General features: G+C 42.7%; 1 protein-coding gene across 3 annotated transcripts in view; it reads right to left on the reverse strand.

Moving 5' to 3' along the window:
- Positions 1-21,850, reverse strand: part of tnk2b (tyrosine kinase, non-receptor, 2b) — a 230,706-nt gene extending 208,856 nt beyond the window's left edge. Inside the window, exon 1 of one of the 3 annotated variants that reach the window (XM_080185804.1) lies at positions 21,712-21,850. The gene's annotated coding sequence lies outside the window, so the exon portion shown is untranslated. The remainder of the gene's footprint in view (positions 1-21,711) is intronic. The other 2 variants (XM_080185798.1, XM_080185796.1) reach the window with 2 other exon arrangements.
- Between the last annotated feature and the right edge of the window lie 2,682 nt (positions 21,851-24,532).

Below are 24,532 nucleotides of genomic sequence, written 5' to 3' on the forward strand. Positions count from 1 at the left end.
CAGCAGTCACGGGTACTCAGCCTCTGATCTTCAGATAAGTGGTTTCCAGAGCGGCCTTCACAACACGACAGCGCAGAGTCACTGAGCAGAGACTGATAGTCAAGTTCTTCACACATGAGGACGGCCTCAGCCGGGACCTTGGGTTCACGTCACGCTATCTGTAACCCCCACGACTTGCCTGGGCTTGCAAAATCTCACTAACTGTCCTGGCTGGAGACAATACTCATCTCTTTAACCCATGCTTAACGCTCTCTCCACTCACATCGTCTGCACCTTTAAGATTTGATTACCCGTAGAGGCTCGCGTTCCAACCATTACCTTGTAAATTGAGTTTGTATCTATTTCTGCCCTGTTTGCGAACACAACTCCTCACTCACCTGAAGGAGCGACACTCCGAAAGCTTATGCTACCAAATAAACCTTTAACCTGATGTTGTGAGACTTCTTACAGAACGTTGAATACAAGAGTTGGAACAACTTGAAGTTGTACAAGACGTTGGTAAGATCACACCTGGAATACTGTGTATAGTTCTGGTCATCCTATTATAGGAAGGATATCATTAAACTAGAAAGAGTGCAGAAAAGATTTACTAGGATGCTACCGGGACATGATGGTTTGAATTAAAATTGAGGCTGGATAGACTGCGACTTTTTTCTCTAAAGCATCGAATCTTTGGGGTGATCTTATATAAGTTCATAAAATAATGAGGGGCACAGGTCAGCTAGATGGTCAATATCTTTTCCCTAAGGTAGGGAAATCTAAAACTAGAGGGCATAGGTTTAAGGTGATAGGGGAGAGATACAAAAGTGCCCAAAGGGGCAATTTTTTCATACAGAGGGTGGTGAGTGTCTGGAACAAGCTGCCAGAAATAGTAACAGAAGCAGGTACAATTTTGTCTTTTAAAAAGCGTTTAGGACAGTTACATGAGTAAGCTGGCTATTGAGGGATACAGGCCAAATGTGGGCAATTGGGACTTGCTTAGTCGATTAAAAAATAAAGGACGCATTGACAAGTTGAGCCAAAGGGCCTGCTTCCATGCTATAAATTTCTAGGATTCTAGTAGTCAGCATTCAAAGGCGGGTGATGAGATACGGCCTTTTGTATGATGAGTAATTGAGTCGGTTAAGATTATGTTCACTCGAGTGAAGAAGAATGAGGGGGGATTTCATAGAAATCTATAAAATTTTAAGAGGATAGACAGGGTCGATCTAGGAAGGATGTTCCCAACAGTGGGGGTCTCCAGAAACAGGGGTCATAGTCTAAGGATACAGGGAAAATTCTTTAGGACAGAGTTGGAGAAATTTCTTCAGCCACAGTGGAACTTGCTACCAAAGAAAGCGGTTGAGGCTAAAGAACAAAGAAAATTACAGCACAGGAACAGGCCCTTTGACCCTCCAAGCCTGCATTGACTCTCCCCCCCTGGAAAAAGCTCTGACTATCCAGTCTGTCTGTGCCCTTCATTATCTTGTGGACTTCTATCAGGTCACCTCCCAACATCCATCGTTCCAGTGAAAACAAACCAAGTTTCTCCAATCTCTCCTCACAGCTAATGCCCTCCAAACCAGGCAACTTCATGGTAAATCTTTTCTGTATCCTCTCCAAAGCCTTCTGGTAGTGTGGTGACCAGAATTGAACACTATATTCCAAGTGCAGCCTAACTAAAGTCTACGAAGCTGCAGCATGACTTGCCAATTTTTGTTTTCAAGAAGGAGTTAGATACAGCTCTTGGGGAAAGGGAATCAAAGGAATCAGAGTTTCCTGGGGGGAAGGGGGGGGGTGTAACTGTTCCATTGGATGATCAGCCATGATCGTAATGAATGGTGCAGCAGGCTCGAAGGGCCAAATGATGTAGTCCTGTTCCTATTTCCTGTATTTCCCAGTAACAAGATTGGCAGACAAAATTGGATGCAAATAGCTATCATCAGGAAACAATTTACCTAGACAACTAAGAGATCAGTGGAGGTATACAGATGCTACTTTTGAGTGTCATGGAATGCGAGCAATGCAGAAACCCCAAATACACAAGGGAAAATCACAGAGGAACCAGATTATAATTGCCAGCACCTGCAGAAGTAGGCAGGCTAGTTTAACATCTAACAGTCTCCATTGTAACAGCTAACAGCTGGAGAGACCAGTTTTACAGCTGAGTCCAAGAAGCCATTTTAACATCTAAGTAGTCTTAGAGCCAAGATAGTACAGGAAGTGTCACAAAGGCAGTTTAAGTATCATTGTTGAACCAGGAAATGACGTTTCCCAAACTTGCGTAGTAACTATAAACTGGGTTTGACTCATAGATTTAGTTAATTTGGATGTCTTTTAGGAACAAATGTTGTTCGCCGCCAAAGACCTGCTCGCACATCTCCTTAACAGGATGACAGTCAACAATTCTACTGTTGTCATCGTCTTTTATGTGGCAGTGAGATAGGAGTTATCTACGAAAGGTACCTCCAGTGCTGGAAGATTTCCACCAACAGTCTCTCCCAAGATACTCAAAACCAAGCACAAAAGCATGCTAACAAACTCCAGCATCCTCACCAACGTAAACTTTTACAAACATCAACAAACATTCCCTATTTTACCAGTGATGTTGAGTGAGGAGTAAATATTGGCCAAGACATCAGGAGGAACCCCCCGCTCTTCAAAATAGTGCTATGACATCATTTGCATTTACCCGAGACAGCAAACTAGATCTCAGTTTAATAATCATTTTAAAGGTGGCACCCCCCTACATCATCAACCCTTCTCAGTACTGCACTGAAGTGTCAGTCTAGACTTCTGCACCCAGCCTGCAGGTGCAGCAGGTGGTCAGGAAGGCGAATGGGATGCTGGCCTTCATAGTGAGGGGGATTGAATATAATAGTAGGGAGGTCTTGCTGCGGCTGTACAGGGCATTGGTGAGGCCGCAGCTGGAGTACTGTGTGCAGTTTTGGTCACTGCACTTACGCAAGGATATTTTGGCCTTGGAAGGAGTGCAGAGGAGGTTTACTAGGCTGATACCAGAGTTGAGGGGGTTGAACTATGAGGAGAGGCTGAATAAACTAGGCTTGTACTCGTTAGAGTTTAGAAGAATGAGGGGAGATCTCATTGAGACGTATAAGATGATGAATGGGATGGATAGGATAGAGGTGGAGAGACTCTTCCCGCTCAGAAAGGACAGTAGGACTAGGGGGCACAGCCTCAAGATAAAGGGGGGGGGGGGGGCGATTTAGAACGGAGTTGAGGAGGAACTTCTTCACTCAAAGGGTGGTGAATCTCTGGAATTCTCTGCCCGTTGAGGTGGTGGAGGCTGCCTCGCTAAATATTTTTAAGACGTGGGTTGATGGGTATTTGATAAGCGAGGGGATTAAGGGTTATGGGGAGAGGGTGGGAATGTGGAAATGTGGAACTGAGCCACGACAGATCAGCCATGATCTTATTGAATGGCGGGGCAGGCTCGAAGGGCTGGATGGCCTACTCCTGCTCCTATTTCTTATGTTCTTACGTTTATGTCTCTGGTGTAGGGCTTCAATCCACAATCTTCTGATTCAGTGAACTACCAACTGATCCACGCTGATATAATAGAAATACACTTAACAAAAGTAGTTAAAGATATTTAAAAGATGATGTGGGAATAGCTGGGTGGATAGTATGGAACTCTAATCTGAAATCCAATGAGGCGACAAAACAAGATCCAACCCAGGAGAATGAAATAGCCCAATACCAGGAGTGCAGACTACTCTACCAACTCAGAGTCTCTACATTCCAGAATTAATCCTTGAATTTCTCTTTCTCTTCAGCTCTCTCTACCATTCCAGTATTCTCTTTAATCCACAGGTCTTCGACCAAGCTTTGGATTACCGTTTCCTAATATCTCAATTTTTTTGACATAACATCAATATGTTCCACTTGAATCTCTGAAACACTAGGGGATATTGTTAAAAGCAAAGTCTAAGTACAAGTCATTGACGACATGGTGAAGTCTGATTCCTGCATATAGCATTCTGCAAGAAGTGGTTTCTTTGACAGATTTGAAAGCAGGCGCCAATGCTGGAAATAATACAGGTCCTATACCATTCTATGAAGCTTCATACGGGGACACAATCCTTGGTACAGTTGCCACCATACAACTGTTTTACTATCCCAGATGTTCCCATCTAGTGTAAGATATGCCATACTAATCCCTGTGCGTAAAAATTAAAATGTCCTGCAAGATTCTCCACCATGGTGTTGTCACTCTTTTTTTTAAAAAGGAGGCAACTCGATATCAAACCGAGCAAGAGAACTGTGCTGAAGTACATAGTACTTGTGTTTGCAGTATGCACTCAAATAAACCAAACCAACTGGCATTCTGTTTCAAGAGATCTTGGCAATGCTCCAAGTCTTAAAAATATGAAAAGCTAGTTTATTGGCTTTGATTTGCTTTTCCTGTGTTTGTGTTGTAGTCAAGAGCAAAACAACAGAGAGGCAGGGGACTACGAAAGAAGTTTTCCTCCCAGTTGTTTGACTGTAAATCAGAAAAGCCATTGCTCCCTACAGTCCCCAAACAATATTCCTTTATTCCAATCTGAGTACCATATAAATATACAAATGCGGCATTTTCAGATTCCAAAACATTAATAATTCACACGGCGCCAATGAGTCTCCCAGATTGTCGGGACGTACTTCCTCCAGCATGGGACATAATGAGCAATTTTCATTTCATCTAGGGATCTTCACCTTAGCAATCAATGGAGACAGCATGTTATAATCGTTTCATTCTCCATTACATCTGAATCCAAGCTACGGAGGCAAAAGGATGGCATTGCCTGAGTGGGATGTTTATTAAAAGTGAAATAACTAGTTAATTATTTCCATTTGTGTACATTGTAAGATAAATGTAGCAATGCATTGTACAATTATCACCCCTCCCACTGTCCCAAACAATTGCATTCACAGAAATACCAGCAAGCATCAATGCAGACGGTCTCCTGAGCGCAACAGTTTTTCAAAACAAAAAGCGAAGCATTGCTTTGCACAGAAACATAGCCCTGCCCTCCACTGCCCTATGCGCTAACTTTCAGCACTGCCTCTTTATGGGGTAACAGTTCAACTGATGTCAAAATCAAGTATTCCTACAACCACCTGTTCAACCACGAAGTGCACAATCTTCAAATTTTCACCCACTATCCACACACTGACAGAGATCACTCAAGAATAATTTGGGAGCAAAAACTGTCCACCTCTCTTCATTGAGGACCCATACACTCCTTGGCTACAGGCAGAGCACCAAGCTTAGACAGAAGAGCAGTGTCCAGGGACATCCTAGCCTCAACAGCTGAGTAGTCTGCAAATAACTTAAATATGGACTGTTTACACAAACATTGATAACTTGTATGTACTTTCTGACGTTGCCACCATAAACTTTTCTACTTCTTCACCTTCACTTTCTGAAATCTCAGCTTTTCAATCAAGCTTTTGGTCATGTCTTCTAATACTCAATACCTTATGATCTACATCTTGATTTCTTTTATTTTCCTTCTCCTCTCTCCACCTCCCACCTGTAGCATATCTTTCTGATGTTAAGTACTTCATATGAATTCAGATTACCAATACTGTAAATGCCTTGTGTGGTGAATTGCTAACACACACAAAGATTTGGAAGTTCCCTAAGCTTAGATCTTTGTCATCTTGGCCAAGCTTCACAATTGGTCTCAGAATTCCTGAGTTGGCAAGAAAGAAATTTAGAAACCACAGATTCTTGCTCCATCTTATTATCCAGTAATACCACCTAGAAACAGAAATTAGTTTATAAAATCCAGCTCACATTCAATAGGTAGCTAATTCATAAAGAATGGATTTTGGGTAAATTACACATTGACTATCTGACCCATGGAACCACATCATAGAATGAGGCACTGCCATCAAAAGAGGGGAACAAACTTTGGGAAGACACTAGAACAAGACTGCCTTGGAGCCCCAACTTCCCACTAATTCCACACAAACTGACTTCAAAACGCACACTGCTGACAGCAGCTGCCAGCTTGCACTTGCTTTATCTCCCCTCAGCCTCCATTTTAGCACAGTTGCAGGCTCTCTCAGATGGCCATTATTACCAGTTTCCCAATCTGCTGTCAGCTCACCTGATCTTTCAGCAATGGTGTGCTGGGAAATCACCAAGGTTTCAGAGTACTTTTGCAAGATCTCAAGACAGGCATAATTTTACCCAGAAATCACAACTCTCACAAAGTATTCTGAAGAATTAGCTTGTTTGAATCCTCTTTGCCTTAATGCATTTAGACAAATGGCCATTTTACCACTACAGTTCTTGCTTTACAGTCAGATATAACATAAGAACATAAGAAATAGGAGCAGGAGGAGGCCATCTAGCCCTTCGAGCCTGCCCCGCCATTCAATAAGATCATGGCTGATCTGAAGTGGCTCAGTTCCCTTTCCTGCTTTCTCCCCATAACCCTTAATCCCCTTGCCTATCAGAAACCTATCTACCCGTGACTTAAATATATTTAGTGAGGTAGCTTCCACTACTTCAACGGGCAGAGAATTCCAGAGATTCACCACCCTTTGAGTGAAGAAGTTCCTCCTCAACTCTGATCTAAACTGCCCCCCGCCTTATCTTGGAGCTGTGCCCTCTAGTCCTGCTATCCTTTCTAAGCGGGAAGAATCTCTCTATCTCTACCCTATCCATCCCTTTCATCATCTTACACGTCTCTATAAGATCCCCCCTCATCCTTCTAAACTGCAGCGAGTACAAACCCAATCTGTTTAGTCTCTCTTCATTGTCCAACCCCCTCATCTCCGGTATCAGCCTAGTAAACCTCCTCTGCACTCCCTCCAAGGCCAAAATATCCTTGCGCAAGTGTGGCGACCAAAACTGCACACAGTACTCCAGCTGCGGCCTCACCAGTACCCTGTACAGTTGCAGCAAGACCTCCCTACTTTTATATTCTATCCCCCTCGCTATAAAGGCCAACATTCCATTCACCTTCTTGACCACCTGCTGCACCTGCAGACTGGGTTTTTGCAACTCGTGCACAAGGACCCCCAGGTCCCTCTGCACCGTAGCGTGCTGCAGCTTTTCGCCCTTTAAATAGTAATCCTTCCTAGTATTATTTCTGCCAAAGTGGGTAACCTCACACTTGTTAACATTATACTCCATCTGCCAGGTCCTCGCCCACTCGCTCAGCCTATCCAGATCTCTCTGCAGACTTTCCACACCCTCTGCGCAATTTGCTTTTCCTGATGCTTTTTGCATCATGCCGATTTCCTGACCTTTTCCTGTCGCAAAATCGGTGCGATGAGGTCATACAATTCCGCCCACCATCTGGCTTGCAGGTCTGAAACTAGTCATAGAGCTTTACAGCTCTGAAAGATGCCCTCCTGCTGGTGTGTTCACACTGGCCACCAAGCATCTACCTATTCGAATCCCATCTTCCAGCACTTGGCCCGTAACCTTGCATGCAGTGACATTCCAAATGCTCATCAAAATATTTTGTAAATGTTGCGAGGGTTCCCACCTCTGCCATCTTTTCAGGCAGTGAGTTCCAGGTTCCCGCCACCCTCTGGATCTCCTATAAACTTGCCCTTTAACTTAAATCTAAGCTCCCTGTTTATTGACCCTTCTACTAAGGGGAGAAGTTTATTTCTATCAACCCTATCTATGCCCCTTATAATTTTGTACACGTCATTGTCCATGCTAAATTCTCCCTCAGTGAGCCAAACAGCGGGCAGACTGTGGCAACTAGGGGATTTTCACAGTAATTTCATTGCAGTGTTAATGTAAACCTACTTGTGACACTAATAAATAAACTTTACAAACTTCAGGCCCCCCTCAGCCTACTCTGCTCCAAGGAAAATAACCCCAGCCTACACAGTCTCTCTTGATGGCAGCACGGTGGCACAGGAACTGCACAGTTTAACATTGGATATGCACCTCCATTATTTTTTTTCAATGTTGATCATGCCTTAGTATGTGTCAATCTCAGAAGACAACTGCTCAAGAAAAAAAACTCTGTCATGGCAAGAAACAGTGTGTGTAAGCATGAGAGAAGAGAGAATGAAAGGAAGTAAAAGTGCCAGAAACAGCAAAGGGGGAGAATGAAAGGACTTGAAATGACGGGGGTGGTGGTGGAGTTCATCCTCATACCAATTATGAAAAACTGAACATTTTAGTTCTGTGACTGGAAACAATGTCAGATAATATCATAAATACAGATTTGCACATTTTTCACATTACATTATTTCAGAGCTGATGACAGTAGTTGTTTTTCCTCGCAATTATCCTGGGAAGTGAGAAAGCTGTTCACCTTTAAGGGTTGCATCCTGATCCAACAGAGACGCACTTCCCAGCAAGAGCCATTGGGCAGTAATCGGGAACAGGAGGTTTGGCTGATTTTCCTGTTCCTTGTTTGGATCACCAAGGTCAAATCAGCACCATTGCCAAAGAACCTAGAGATTTTCCACAATTCACAGTCATGGTATTGAAGCAAACACAAATAAAAACAAACCATGAAAATGTTTTGTACATGGTCAGCAAAATTTTAAAAGTTAATTAATCCTATCTTACGACTTCCAGGACTGTCACCGCATAATTCTTTACATCATACAACACTTAACTCTCTAACCAAAGAAACTGAGAATTGAAGAGGCATTGGTATCACATTCAAACTTAAATCCAATTATACCAAGTATAAAAACAGATCCTGAATACCAGATAGTTACCACTTCTTAATGCATGTTTCAAGAGTCACTTTTATACAACACATAAAAACATAAGAACTCGGAGATGGAGTAGGCCATCTGGCCCCTCAAGCCTGCTTCACCATTCAATAAGATCATGGCTGATTTTTTCATGGACTCAGCTCCACTTATCCGCGCGTTCACCACAACTCTTAATTCCTTTACTATTCAAATATTTATCTATCCTTGCCTTAAAAACATTCAATGAGGTACTCTATTGCTTCACTGGGCAGGGAATTCTACAGATTCACAACACTTTGCATGAAAAAGATCCTCCTCAACTCAGTCCTAAATATGCCCCCCCTTGAGGCCATGCCCCCTAGTTCTAGTTTCACCTGCCAGTGGAAACAGCTTCCCTGCTTCTATCTTTTCTATTCCCTTTATAATCTTATATGTTTCTATAAGATCCCCTCATTCTTTTGAATTCCAATGAGTATAGCCCCAATCTACACAGTCTCTCCTCATAAGCCAACCCTCTCAACTCCAAAATCAACCTGGTGAATCTCCTCTGCACTCCCTCCAGTGCCAGTATATCCTTTCTCAAATAAGGAGACCAAAACTGTACACAGTACTCAAGGTGTGGCCTCAACAGCACCTTATACAGCTGCAACATAACTTCACTGTTTTTAAACTCCATCCCTCCAGCAATGAAGGACAAAATTTCATTTGCCTTCTTAATTATCTATTGCGTCTGCAAATCAGCTCCTTGTGATTCTTGCACAAGGACAATAATAACTGATAAAAAGCACATTACTACACAGCATTAAGTATACGCAGAGCAGCATGCTGCAATTTTTTACCATTTAAATAATCCATTTTGCTGTTATTCCTACCAAAATGGATGACTTCACATTTACCAACATTTGCTCCATCTGCCAGACCCTTGCCCATGCACTTAGAATATCTATATCCCTTTGCTGACTTTCAACATCCTCTGCACACTTTGCTCTGCCACCCACCTTCACGTCAGCTGCGAATTTTGACGTACTACACTTGGTCACCAACTCCAAATCATCTATGTAAATCGTAAACAATTGCGGTCCCAAAACAGTCCTGAGGCACACCACTAGTCACTAATCGCCAACCAGAAAAACACCCATTTACCCCCACTCTTTGCTTAATGGTAGTTAACCAATCCTCTACCATGCTAATACATTATCTGTAACACCGTGCACCTTTATCTTACGTAGGTGCAAACAGATCCTTACACTGCTGAAAGTGTCCATATATCTGTGATATTTGCCACACAGCTGTCATTATTTCTCTTCAAATGGTGTAAGATTTGCAGTTTACATCTCACAGTGGAAAAAGTACAGTGCAGGTTTGCGGAAAGTTGACAACCTGAAACCTATTACTTTTGTACAAGGATTGTGGCTATTGGTTTATTGCCATTCCATGTTGCAATCTGATCAAATTTTGGTGGAAGGAACAGATTTGCAGCTTGATGGGATTATTGACTCAAGTGACTGTCTAATCAAAGAAACCGAGAATTGGAGAGACATTAGTATCACATTCAAAATTATATCCAGTTTTACCAAATATAAAAACAATGATTGGCCACCCTGCTACAGAGATACAAAATCATCTACAAATAACTCTCATTAAATCAATATCCAATTAGCTCTGAGGTAAGAGTTATTGTCTCCAAATTACAAAGATTAATGAATATTATTAAAAGGATAAAGAAATAAAAGGAAAGAATAACTGAAAAAAGCACGTTACTCCACGGCATTAGGTATATTTTCATGTTTCTCTTCCAAATTTAAGTTATTGTTTTTATGGTGATCACCTTTAACTTGATTCTTGTTTTTAGGAAAGGTGTAAGCAGTTACCTGTTTTTTTAAAATTTTACAAATACCGCTTGGCTCTGCAGGTTAGCTGAAAGGAGTTGTTCCAATTCATTTTTGACTGCAATTTGCTGACTTTTCACTTGCTTCTACCACCGAGAGAGAGAGAGTTTTTTTTTAAACCTGCAAGCACAGCGACGCCTACCAGAGGGGCTTTAGCTGTGACCTTCACAGCACATACTAACACAGGAGAACTAAAACAACAGACTAGCTCAGAGACCAGGGTTGTGGTTGGTTTTAAACCCCCTTTCTTTGCGCACTCATGGAACAGGAAGAACAGAAACATGTCTTTCACCCAAACTGCTTTCTTCCAGCTCACATCACATCCACCATCTGGGATATAACTCACAGGAGATTATTTCTGCTGAGATGGGATTTGACCTCCTTTACTCCCACAGGAGATTACAGTTCAGCTTTTGCAGTGCAGCTCTTCCTTTGAAGTGTCTCTGTCTGAAAAGAGATGTGACATGCTGTTCTCTAGTGTAGTCCATATAGGAATTCTAGTCTCAGCCAGTCTTTGCTTGTATGTGCTCTTTTAAAGATGCATAACTTCAAGTAATTCAGGGTTATGATCTGTTGTCATGACAGCTGACAAATTGAGTTGGTTGGAGAATCACTTTTTAGCTCAATCCCAAGGTGTAACTGTCTTGAAATGCAATCCAGACTACGCTGTGCCTCAAATACTTAAAACTTCAGCCACCACCCATTGTTTATTTTTTTCTTACCAACAGGGATTGCCATGATGAGGCTCTGTAGGAGGCTCTGGTCAGACCCCATTTGGAGTACTGTGAGCGGTTTTGGATCCCATATCTAAAGAAGAATGTGCTGGCCTTGGAAGGGTATCCAGAGGAGGTTCACAAGAATGATCCTGGAATGAAGAACTTGTCATGAGGAACAATTGAGGACTCTGGGTCCATACTCGGAGTTCAGAAGATGAAAAGGGGGAATCTAATTAAATTTACAGGATACTGTGAGGCCCGGATAGAGTGGACATGGAGAGGATGTTTCCACTATAGGAAAAGGTAGAACCAGAGGGCACAGCCTCAGGTTAAAGGGACGATCTTTTAAAACAGAGATGAAGAGGAGTTTCTTCAGCCAGAGAGTAGTGAATCTGTGGAACTCTTTGCCACAGAAGGCTATGGAGGCAGGTCATTGAGTGTGTTTAAGACAGATAGATAGGTTCTTGATTAATAAATGGATCAAGGGTAATGCGGGAAAGGCAGGAGAATGGGAATGAGAAAAAAAAATCAGCCATGATTGAATGGTGGAGCAGATTCAATGGATCGGGTGGCCTAATTCTGCATCTTATGGCTTTATGATGGATAGCTAACAATATAAGATTTCCATGACCCAATCCATACAATTGATATGCAGCTATACTGAAATTCAAATATCAGACCATTTAGAAATATGCTGGATACAAAATTTCCTTATAATCAATTGCAAATATTTCTTCGTTTATCAAAAGTGATACCAGTGATGTAACTTAGGATGAGAAGGTGGTAGAGAACAATGAGCAGGAGCTGAGTAACCCCCTATATGTGCATGTAAATGTTTATCAGAAATAATAAGGAATTCTGAACAGAAGTTCACAACTGTAATCTAACTTTGAGTATAGTTCAGTCATTTCATGGTTCCCGAAGAGGTCATAAATCATTTATCCTGACAATTTATGGCATCATTTGAATGCTTCAATTAGATTACTGTCTGTGATAGTTAAAGTGACAGTAATGCGATATGAATGCTAATTATATAATTAGTATATATCAGTATGTCTTCAACAAAATATAGGAATTCTATGAAGGTTTTCAGTTTATTGCTAAAATAGTCAGAAAAACTACAGCGAACCGAAACAAAAATACCAACTATATTAATGACATCTTGAAGTAATTACAAATCAACAATTGCTTCCAGAATCCTGGTCAATTTAGTTCCCATCCTTGATCATCTTGAACCCATGTCTTGATAATCCCAACTATATCATACCCTTTTGCTTCTATCTGCTCAACTAATTGATCCATTTTATTTGAATGCGCCAAGTGTTCAAGTACAAAACCTTAAGGCTAATTTATTTTAATGTTCCTTCTCCTGTTCCTACTTTTTTTTTTACTGTGTCATTATCCGATTCTGGCCCTTGAATTCTCTGCCACTTTTCTTATTTTCCTGCTGTCTTTTTCTCTTGTTGTTGATTCTCCTGCTCCGAATCCTTACATTGGTTCCCATCCCCCAACCATTTTAGTTCAAACCCTCCCCAACCACTTTAGTAAGTACCCCCCACTCCCCCAACCAAGGACATCAGTCCCGGTCTGATGTCACCCAAGCAGTTTCTACAGGTTCCACCCGAGTCCTAATGTCCCAGGAATCTGAAATCCTCCCCCTCACACCACCTTTTCAGCCACATATTCATCTTATATATCCTGCTGTTTCTACTCGAATTAACATGTAGCACTGGTAGTAATCTTGACATAACTACCTTTGAGGGCCTACTTTTCAACTTGCTTTCTAGTTCCCTATATTCTGCTTTAAGGATCTTATCCCTTTTTTAAATCTATGTTGTTTGTACCACAACAAACCTTCCCTCTTCGGAGCATCCTGCAAAAACTCTGAGATATCTTTGAATCCTAGCAATAGGGAGGCAACATACCATCCTGGAGTCTCTTCAGCAGCCACAGAAATGTCTATTTGTTCTCCTCATGAACGATTATTGCATTTCTAAGCCTTTTGCTCCTCCTATGTGCAACAGAGTCAACCAAGGTACTATAAATGATATTGCTGTTATATCCTGAGGGGCATTCCCTCAACAGTATCCAAAATGGTATACCTGTTTTGCTGGAGAATAGCCACAGGAGATTCCTACACTGCCTGCCTAGTCCCCTTGTTCTGCCTGGTGGACATCCTCCCCCTTCCTACCTGTGGAGTCTGAGCCTGCAGCGTGACCACCTCTGTATACGTGTTAGCCACGATACTCTCTGCCTCATGGATGCTCATGATGTGGGTATGCCGGCGTTGGACTGGCGTAAACACAGTAAAAAGTCTGACAACACCAGGTTATATCATGGATGCTCCACAGTGTCCCCAGAAGCCACTCCAGCTCCAAAACGCAGGCTTCCAGTAGCTGCACCTGGAGACACTTCCTGCACACATGCTGATCCTGGGAATTAGAAATGTCCCTGGTCTCCCACATGGAACATGAACTGCAGACCACAGCTTGGAGATCTCCTGACATGTCTTATCCCTTTAAGTTAAATTAATCCTTTTAATATCAACTCGGGCCCTTATTCTCCACTCTGTTATTATAGAATACATTTCTTACAAGCAATGAATCACAGAACAGTATCTTAATAACTATAACTAGTAGTAGCACGTACCTATTTCCACTGTACTCACCCAAACAGTTGTTTAAATTCTTATATGCAAACTTGCTCTCTGCTCTTTCTTACAGTCTTTTAACCACCTGCTTCTGCTCTTAGATTCAATTTCTCTTTATTGCTTTATCCTCTTAGCTTTGTTCCCTCAATGCTAGCATACTTAGTCATTTAAATTTCAATTATTTAAAGGTGGTCCCTAATCTCAGTTACTCACCAACTAGCTCATGGTTTTCCTGTAACATCTCTTTTGGATTTTCTCAAATTGAGCGCCCTGTTTGGCAGCTGTCCCTTGTAGGTCTGGTTCTATTCATTCCCTGAAGTGAATGCCCTGAGCCTTGGGCTACCTTTATCCCCTGCTCCCAAAAGACAGCCCCGCACAGGCAGAGTGCTCTTCGCTCCCCAAATATAAGTGAGTGCCCCGAGTTCATGTTCCCTTCATCCACCGTTCCTAGAAGAACGTCCCTCGCAGGTCCGGTGCTCTCCGAAGGTAAGTCAACACAGACTCAGTAAATACAGGTCTAGTCGGACCAATCTTTCCTCATAGGGAAGTTCCACCAACCCTAGTATCGGCTTAGTGAAACTCTACTGCACTACCTCTAGGGCAAATATATCTTTTCTTAGGTGGGAAGACCAAAACTACTTGGAATACTTCAGGTGCAGTGTCAACAAGGTGGGATTTTCTGGTCTTGGGGCAAGAGCAGCCAGAAAATCCCATCCTTGGCGTTTCCTTGTATGTGCAGCAGCAGGAATATCCCAAGTTAACGTTGGAACGTCAGAAACTCTGATGTATTTTTATTCTTTCATGGGATGTGAGTGTTTTGGGAAGACCAGCATTCTCAATTCCTAACTGTTCCTGAGATGATGGTGAGTAGCTTCTCTGAACCACTGCATTTCATACATTGTAGGAACTCCCACTTGCTGTTAACAAGGACATTATCGGTTTTTGACTCAGAAGCAATAAAGGAACAACAATATATTTCCACGTCAGCATGGTGAGGCTTGGAGGGGAATTTGCAGGTGGTGGGGTTTCCACGCACCTGCTACCATTATGTACCAATCAGTAAATACTAGTCTTCACTTGCTGCACTAGCTTGGTTGCAAAGGTTAAGAATAACTAGCCGACACTTCCTGCCAGTTGGAATTCATAATTTCTTATTTTCAGAACAAATGACTTATTCTCATGGTAGCAACACATAAAGTACCCACAAGTTGGTCAAATCAGTGACTGAAAACAATTCATGAACTCCACCAGTAACTTATTTTTCAGATTCAGCCTTTTGGCATGTGTGTCTGCACACACCAGATAAGAGATATTATCTACTGCTCACAAAGTAAAAGCTGAATCAGAAAAATAGTGGCAGGGAAATTACAACATGCATTGGCTGCTTTTCATTGTTCCTGTCCAGTGACAAGGCTGCCTCGTTTTGTTCTGATTATTCTCTGGAATACTAATGAAATTATGAGCAAATAACACATGAATGTGCCTCATTACATTTCAACAGCCTTCACATCATTGTAAATTTACTTCTACTAAGTATGGAATTCAGGGGCAGCAATTAAATTGTGTTATGTTTAGTGAAGCCTTCTTATTCTGTCAAGTGGCCCTGGTATAGTTCACCATTTAAATTCTCCACTGTCTTCCTCAGTCACACAGTGCTGCCCTGCATGGGTTAAAGTGGTAGACATAACCAAAATTATCAGCGTAGCAAACATACAAAATGCTGAAACAAAACAAATTGCATATTAGACACTGAAGCACTCTCTCCATTTGCTCACAAGACAGCATCCACTTATATCAACTCGCCAGAAGAAACACTGAACGATAATCAAGAGTTTGTCCTTCCCTAGCCGAGGGGCACCAACGTCAATTTTAACTCCAAACCCAAATAAGATCATGGACTGAAGCCAAAACCTTCCTGCTGTATATGGTTCAAAGTCCACAGAAGTATCTTGTTTACATCACAGTCAATGGCTATCAGCAATCCAAGTGAAACATCTTGAAAATTTTAAACTAAACTGAAATTGTCCTTCACATCAAGGCGGTTCACTGATTGTAGTAGCTGTACTATAATGATACAATTTTATGCCTCCACTTAAGTGCAACAACGAAGTATGGTATCAGCCCGGATCAAGTGTCAGACCAAACCCAAGATCAAGTACAATACCTTTTCTTGTTAGCTATTAGCTTGGATATTGTATGCTCTCTCGTGGGGGCCATGAATTGGATTCACTTTGAAGTTGATGGGGTATTTGGTGCAAGTAAGGAGATGGATTAAGAGCTTGCTCGGTTCGCTGTGCATTGGCTTCATAACTTCAAGAATGGAGTAAGTGTTTTTAAAAATGAACCTGGATTTTGTGCTTAAGCTTCTGGAGTAGGACCTGAATCTACAACCTTTTGATTAAGAGGAATGAACAGTGAAGAGTTGGGTGAATGAAGTCTTGGGTTCACATACAGGGCATAGATAGGCACAGACTCAATTTACAAGATAATAGTTGGAATGCGAGTCTTAACAGGTAATCAGGTCTTTACAGATACAGATAATGCTAGTGGAGAGAAGGTTAAACACAGGTTACAGAGATGTAAATTGTCTCAAGCCAGGACAGTTAGAGAGATTTTGCAAACCCAGGCAAGTCATGGGGGGTTATAGACAGTGTGACATGAACCCAAGATCCTGGTTGAGGCCGTCTCTTCACTAGCATTGTCTGCGCCTGTAAAGACATGATTACATGTTAAGACTCGCATTCCAAACATTATCTTGTAAATTGAGTCTGTACCTGTATATGGCCTGTTTGTGAACCCAATTCTTCACTCGCCTGATAAAGATGCAGCACTCTGAAAGCTTGTGCTACCAAATAAGCCTGTTGGACTTTAACCTGGTGTGGAGAGACTTTTTACTGTGCAAAACAGAAAGCGTTGGATAAAGAGTCTTCCAGACGTGAAACATTGGCTCTATTCTCTCAGATGCTGTCAGACCTACTGAGATTTTCCAGCATTTTCTGTTTTATTTGAGATACCAGCATCTGCAGTATTTTGCCTTTATAAGAACATAAGAAATAGGAGCAGGAGTAGGCCATCTAGCCCTTCGAGCCTGCCCCACCATTCAAGAAGATCATGGCTGATCTGTCGTGGCTCAGTTCCACATTCCTGCCCTCTCCCCATAACCCTTAATCCCCTCTCTTATCAAAAACCCATCAACCTGTGTCTTAAAAATATTTAGCGAGGTAGCCTCCACCACTTCAACGGGCAGAGAATTCCAGAGATTCACCACCCTTTGAGTGAAGAAGTTCTTCCTCAACTCCGTTCTAAACCACCCCCCCTTTATCTTGAGGCTGTGCCCCCTAGTCCTATTATCCTTTCTGAGCGGGAAGAGTCTCTCCACCTCTATCCTATCCATCCCATTCATCATCTTATATGTCTCAATGAGATCTCCCCTCATTCTTCTAAACTCTAACGAGTACAAGCCTAGTTTATTCAGCCTCTCCTCATAGCTCAACCCCCTCAACTCCGGCATTAGCCTAGTAAACCTCCTCTGCACTCCCTCCAAGGCCAAAATATCCTTGCGTAAGTACGGCACCCAAAACTGCACACGGTACTCCAGCTGCGGCCTCACCAATGCCCTATATAGCCGCAGCAAGACCTCCCTACTTTTATATTCAATCCCCCTCGCTATGAAGGCCAGCATCCCATTCGCCTTCCTGACCACCTGCTGCACCTGCAAGCTGGGTTTTTGCGACTCATGCACAAGGACCCCGAGGTCCCTCTGCACCATCACATGCTGCAGTTTTTCGCCACGTAAGTAATAATCCTTCCTACCATTATTCCTACCAAAGTGGACCACCTCGCACTTGCCAACATTAAATTCCATTTGCCAGTTCCTGGCCCATTCGTCCAGCCTATCTAGATCCTTCTGCAGACTCTCCACACCATCCGCGCAATTTGCCGTTCCACCAATCTTGGTGTCATCAGCAAATTTCGACACCATACACTCGGTTCCCTCCTCTAGATCATCTATATAAATGGTAAATAGCTGAGGCCCCAGCACCGACCCCTGGGGCACTCCACTAGTCACCAACCGCCAATCCGAATAGCACCCATTGACCCCCACTCTCTGCCTCCTATTTGACAACCAGTCCTCTATCCACGCTAACACCCTACCCCCAACTCCATGTCCCCTGACCTTCTGCAATAACCTCTTGTGAGGTACCTTGTCAAACGCCTTCTGAAAATCAAGAAAGACCACATCCACCGGCTCTCCTCTATCCACCGCCCTAGACACATCCTCATAGAACTCCAGTAAATTTGTCAGACACGACTTCCCCTTAACAAAACCGTGCTGCGTCTGCTCTATCAAGCAATTCCCCTCAAGATGCCTCGCTATTTCCTCCTTGATGACGGATTCTAACATTTTACCTACAACAGACATTAAACTAACTGGTCTATAATTCCCTGCCTTTTGCCTGGCACCCTTCTTAAACAACGGCGTAACATTAGCCGTTTTCCAATCTTCCAGCACTTCCACGGAATCCAGCGACGTCTGGAAAATAACCATCAAGGCATCCACTATCACCTCCGCCATTTCTTTCAGAACCCTCGGATGCATTCCATCCGGTCCTGGGGACTTGTCCACAATCAGCCCCTCCAGTCTGTCAAGCACTGCCTCTTTATCTTAATAGATTCTAATGAACGGATAATACAAAATTAAGTGGAAATTATTAAGCCCCTAAGTTGTTTGGCCAAACACAGTCTGTGCTGATGTTTACACTTCACATGAGCTGTAGTCCTTATTCCATGTGCCCACCCTGTGCACAGTGGCAGAGTGCCGGGGACCAGGCTTCGATTCCCACCTTGGGTGACTGTGCAGAGTTTGCATGTTCTCCCGTGTCTGCATGCGTTTCCTCCGGGTGCTCCAGTTTTCCCCCACAGTCCAAATGATGTGCTGGTTATGCACCTCAGTGTATCTGAACAGGCATAATTTTCACAATAACTTCACTGCAGAGTTAATGTAAGGGCTACCTGTGACACTCACAAATAAAACTTCAAACTTTGCATCCATATCATCCTTTCCCTCAATTGCCTTTCTAAGCTGTTCTTAAATGTTGACACGGTCTCTGCTTCAATTAACAATTCTAATAGAACATTCCAGACACACAATCCCATGAGTTAAAGAGTTTGCATGTTTTGCTATTGTGAAATGAGCACATAAGTGCAATACCCAAACTACTATTTACAGCAATAAGCATTCATCACTTGATTTCTGTGGTCTTGCCCATCACTTAACTGGCCTACATCTAACTGGAGACGGCCATGTTTAACAAGAGCTTTTGCCAAATAGGAAGTTCCAGGGATACTTCAGGAACCTACCAAAATAAATTAGCCAAGACACAATGTATCTGCTGCAGTGGCATCTAATAGAGTATGCTATTATTGATGAAAATGGCAGGTCAGAGCATCATACAGCACAGAAAGCTTGGGCTGTAAGTGGTAAGTAACATTTGTTTCACACAAGTGACAAGCAGTGATTATCTCCAAAAAGAGATAAGCTAATCATCGCCCTTTGACATTCAAAGACTGAATACCCCACTATCAACATCCTAGGAAATACCATTAATCAGAAACTAAAATGGAACAACTATATAAATAGTACAAGAGGTGAGGGGCTGGGAATTCTGCAGCAATTAATTTGCCTCCTGATTCCATGAAATCTGTCCACTATCTTTGAGGCACAAGTCAGGAACATGATGGAATACTCTCCACTTGCCTGGATGAGTGCAATTCATTTACAAGACACACTGCAACAACTCACCAAGGCATGGAAAAACATTCAAATTCCCCTCTAAGCCACATAACTTGACTCGGAAATATGTCGCTGTTCCTTCAGTGTCACTGAGTCAAAATCCTGGAGCAACAGTGAAGGTGTACCTATACCACAAAGAATCATAGAAAGTTTATGACACCGAAAGAGGCCACTTGGTCCGTTGCGTTTGCACCAGCAGAAAAATCAACCACTCAGCCTAATCCCACTTTCCAGCATTTTGTCCAGTGCATGTTATGGAACTTGAGGAGGTGCCTATCTAGGCACCTTTTAAATAAATAGAAGGTTTTTTTGCCTCTACTACCCTTTGGGCAGAGTTCCAGATCCTCACCACCCTCTGGGTGAAAAAAATTTCTAAGCCCTCCTCTGATTTTCTCCCAATCATTTTAAACCTATGCCACTGATCTCTCTGTGAAAAGGCCCTTCCCTTTCACTCTCTCCAGGCCTCTGACAATTTTGCACATTTCAATCAAATCTCCCTTCAGCCTCCTCTGTTCCAAGGAGAACAATCCCAACCTATCCAACCATTCCTCACAGCTGTAATTTTCCAGTCCTGCCAATATGCTCGTAAATCCCCTCAAATGCAATTACATCCTTTCAGTAATGGGGCTACCAGAACTGCACATAGTATTCAAGATGTGGCCTAATCATTGTTTTATATTAGTCCAGCACAACCTTCCTGCTCTTATACTCTCTGCCTCAGTTAACATAAGCAATTCTTCACCTATCAACCTGTCCTGCCACCTTTAGGGATCTGCAGACATTTATTGCACCCTTTGCCTTGTTTGACTCCTCCCAAATGCACTGCCTTCGAGTTGAATTCCATTTGCCATTTTTCACCTGGCTAGTCCGTTGACATCTTCTTGCCGTCTACAACAATGCTCCTCATTATCAACCAGGGAGCCAATTTTTGTGTTGTCTACAGACTTCTTGATAATTCCCCCTTTGTTTACATGCAAGTCACATGGATTACAACAGTTCAAGATGGTAACTTTTCCCAAGGGTAATTAAGATGAGCAACAAATGCTGACCTAGTCAGTGACAGCCACATCCTGTATAAAGAATAAAGAAGACCATTCCTCTGCTGCGTTCCCACAGTTCTGCAATATCTTCCATTTAAGGATATGGGCATTTCCCTTTTAAAAGTTACGGCTGAATTGGCTTCGGCCACTCTTTCAAGAAGTGCATTCCAGATCCCAACCACTCAGTGCATAACAAAAAAAACTCATCCCTCCATCCCCTTTCTCTTGTATGTTAGATTGTGCATAAATATAGATTGGCACATGGATAAACAGATGCTTTAGGAACACAAATATGTCATCATTCATTATATAATTATCCAGAGATTTTCAATTCAAACCTGGTAATATATCAAAAGACTGACTTTTGATTGGATTTATTATTGTCACATGTTTTGGGGTACAGAGAAAAGTATTAAGGGAAACTTTTGAAGACACTGATTTGTTCCTAACAATGATGCTAAGTTTGTAAAGGAAGCCTGCGCACTGATACCATCTCTTTCAGAATAACAACAGGACTGGCCAAAGCTGCACTCACGCACTGAGGGAAAACAAGTATTTGACTAAAACTTAAACAGCTACATAGCCAAGGAATAACAGTAAAATTCAAGTAAGCAACTGTCTGCCTAAATTTAAAAATCACATCATGCTTGACCAAAATCCTTAGCTAGGTTGATTCTGCCCAAATAAATTTGGTTTGGGCAAAATCGTCAAAAAATGATCAATGGAAATGCATATCAACTATAGAATTATTAGACCTTTCTAGGTATCCGACCAACAAAGGGCTATCCTGCCAGACAGAGTCAGCCACTAGTTGCTGGGACAGGCCCTGCAGTTGGTGCTGCCAACTTTAAATAGCCTGCGATGCCCGACACCCAGACTGACGGTGACAGAACACGGACCCGGGCCAAGGTGTGACTGCACTGCAAAGGAGGAAGATCCCCACGCTCACCTGCTCCTGAGGCTCATTCTCTCCAAATGGGCCCCAAGCCGCGGCTATTCGTTGTTTCAATTGTTGCTGCTGCAAACTCCGGCACCGAGTCCTCACTGCCGGCTCCTCCTGTTCTCCGGTACCGGAGCGCCAATGCGCATGCCGACTGCCGGCCCCTCCAGCTTGCTGGCAGTACGCACGCGGATTGCCGGCGCCTCAGGCTCTCCCGGCTGCGCGCATGCGGACTACCGGTTCCTCGTGCACGTCGGCAGCGCGCCTGTGGACTGCCGGCTCCAGCTTCGACATCGGTGGCATTGCGCATGCAGGTTGCCGACTCGTGCCCGCCTGCATGGCCATCAATGCGCGTGCGCAATGCCGTCTCCTGCTCTGGCATTGGAGCGGCGTCAGTGCGCATGCGGGATTGCCACCTGTTGCCCTTTAAAGGGGCAACCAACCCAGGAAAAGCTGTCGCAAGACTTAAAACTGGGGTGACCAGCGGGAGGAACACATATTACCTTAACATTACCCTCTTATCAGGATTGGGCTGCTGGAAGGTCCCAACCCAAGTGTTAACCTCTGGTGCCAGAGCAAGGCCACTTCTTGCAGGCTGTGTCCAGCATGCGCACTAATTCTATCTTTTCCTCTTGTTCTATACTTTTAATACTGTACCCTAACTCTTATAAACTCTCTAACAATGCACTATTACATTCTCTTACAGATTTGGCGATCCTTAGGCCATCAGACTTTTGAATAGAACTACCTCATATTAAGCTAATCGTTCGCTACACCCTAGCTATGGCTGTAACACTACATTCTGCACTCTCTCATTTCCTTCTCTATGAACAGTATGCTTTGCACCGTATACCAATACATGTGACAATAATAAATCAAATCAGAAATCAAAAATCCTACTATCGTATAGTGTTGGCACCTGCTATGCATTTCCAGTGACCACAAAATATCACTACTTGACTGTCACACAAATGCCACATCAGTTGTGCACAATACCCAAATCCCAAGATTTGCTCTTAGCTCTGACGAAGAGTCATCCAGAAGCAAAACGTGGGCTCTATTCTCTCTCCACAGATGCTGAGATTTACCAGCATTTTCGGTTTTTGTTTCAGATTCTAGCATCCACAGTATTTTGCTTTTATCTTTGGAATTGAAAAGCAGTTGGCTGGAATTCTCCAATCTCACCCACACCTGGGATTCTCCAGTCAGGCTGCTGTCAATAGAGATTTGGCTGAGTAACAAATTCTCTGTTGTCACTGGCAATGGTAGCATGGTGTGTGAGATTGAAGAGTTCCAGCGTTATCTGGCCATGAAACTACCAGATTGTCATTAAAAACCTAATTGATTCATGAATGTCCCTTTAGGAAGAAAATCTGTTGTTCTTACCTAGTCTAGTTATTTTTTTGTTTGACTTAGTGTAAATCAGAGAAAATAAAATGATAAGCCTTAGAGTTTTGAAGAGTTAATGTTAGACAATATGATCCTTTGTTAAAGCTCATATATTAATTAGCTTATCTTTGGACAAATAGCACAATGGTTGGCACTGCTGCCTCACACCACCAGGGACTTTGGTTTGATTCCAGTCTTGGATGACTGTGGTGTAATGGTGAGCACTCTGAACTCTGAATCCACCAATCCAAGTTCAAATCTTGATGGAGCCTTCTTGGGCAGCACAGTGACACAGTGGTTAGCACTGCTGTCTCACAGCACCAGGGACTTGAGTTTGATTCCTGGCTTGGGTCGCTGTCTGTGTGGAGTTTGCATGTTCTCCTGTGTCTACGTGGGTTTCCTCTGGGTGCACCTTTTTCCACCCACAGTCCAAAGATGTATAGGTTAGATTGAATTACCATGCTAAATTACACCTTAGTTTTTTTTTTAATGGCCCACCATGTGTAGGTTAGGGGGATTAGTGGGGTAAATACCTGGGGTTACAGGGATGGAGGCAGTGTGTGGCCTGGGTCTGATGTTCTGTTGGTGAGTTGGTGCAGACTCGATGGGCTGAATGGCCTCCTTCTGCACTGTAGGAATTCTGTCATTCTATCATTCTATCATAAACAAGGACAAGCATACTCAATTCCTTTTATTCTAAAATATAATGTATTCCTAATCAGGATTCAATAAAACAAACAGTATAGGTACTTTCAAATTGTGCAATGGGGAGTTCACTCAGAAACTAATATAAAGTAACTATCCTTAACAAACCACTAACATCCGACAATCTAAGATGTAGGATGGAAGTGATGATTGTTGAAACTATTGTGGTGAGAGAAACAGATTTACTTCCAATCCATGTGTATGATCAAAATCCTGTTCAAAAGTGTTGAGATCAAAAGCATGCAATGTACTGTACAAGGACAATTCACAGCTTACTGTGAATAAAATCTATAGCCATCTGCCCCACCTAGTGGTCAAACATGAATACGTATGCTGCAAAGCATGGTGGAAGCAGGACTGATTTGATTTATTGTCACATGCATTAGTGTACAGTGAAATGTATGGTTTCTTGCACGCCATACAGACAAAGCATACAATACATAGGAAGGAACAGAGAGAGCACAGAATATAGTTTTACAGTCAAAGCTAGGGTGTAGAGAAAGATCAATTTATAGTCTATTGGCAGCTGGGAAGACATTGTTCCTGAGTCGGTTGGTACTGGAAGGTTTTTTTTAAACAGGAAATGTTTAGAACACGGAACTGCAATGTGTTTCAGGAAAGGGAAGGTTGGAGTTGGTGAGGGAGAGCAGCAACATGCTCAGCTGGCCATATGCCTTTTACAGAAAGTCATTGGATTTGAGGCAGCAGTGGCAGCTGAGATCTTCCATAATTGTTA

The sequence above is a fragment of the Carcharhinus amblyrhynchos genome, chromosome 3 (assembly GCF_965287045.1).
Source record: "Carcharhinus amblyrhynchos chromosome 3, sCarAmb.v2.hapA, whole genome shotgun sequence".
Lineage (NCBI taxonomy): Eukaryota > Metazoa > Chordata > Chondrichthyes > Carcharhiniformes > Carcharhinidae > Carcharhinus > Carcharhinus amblyrhynchos.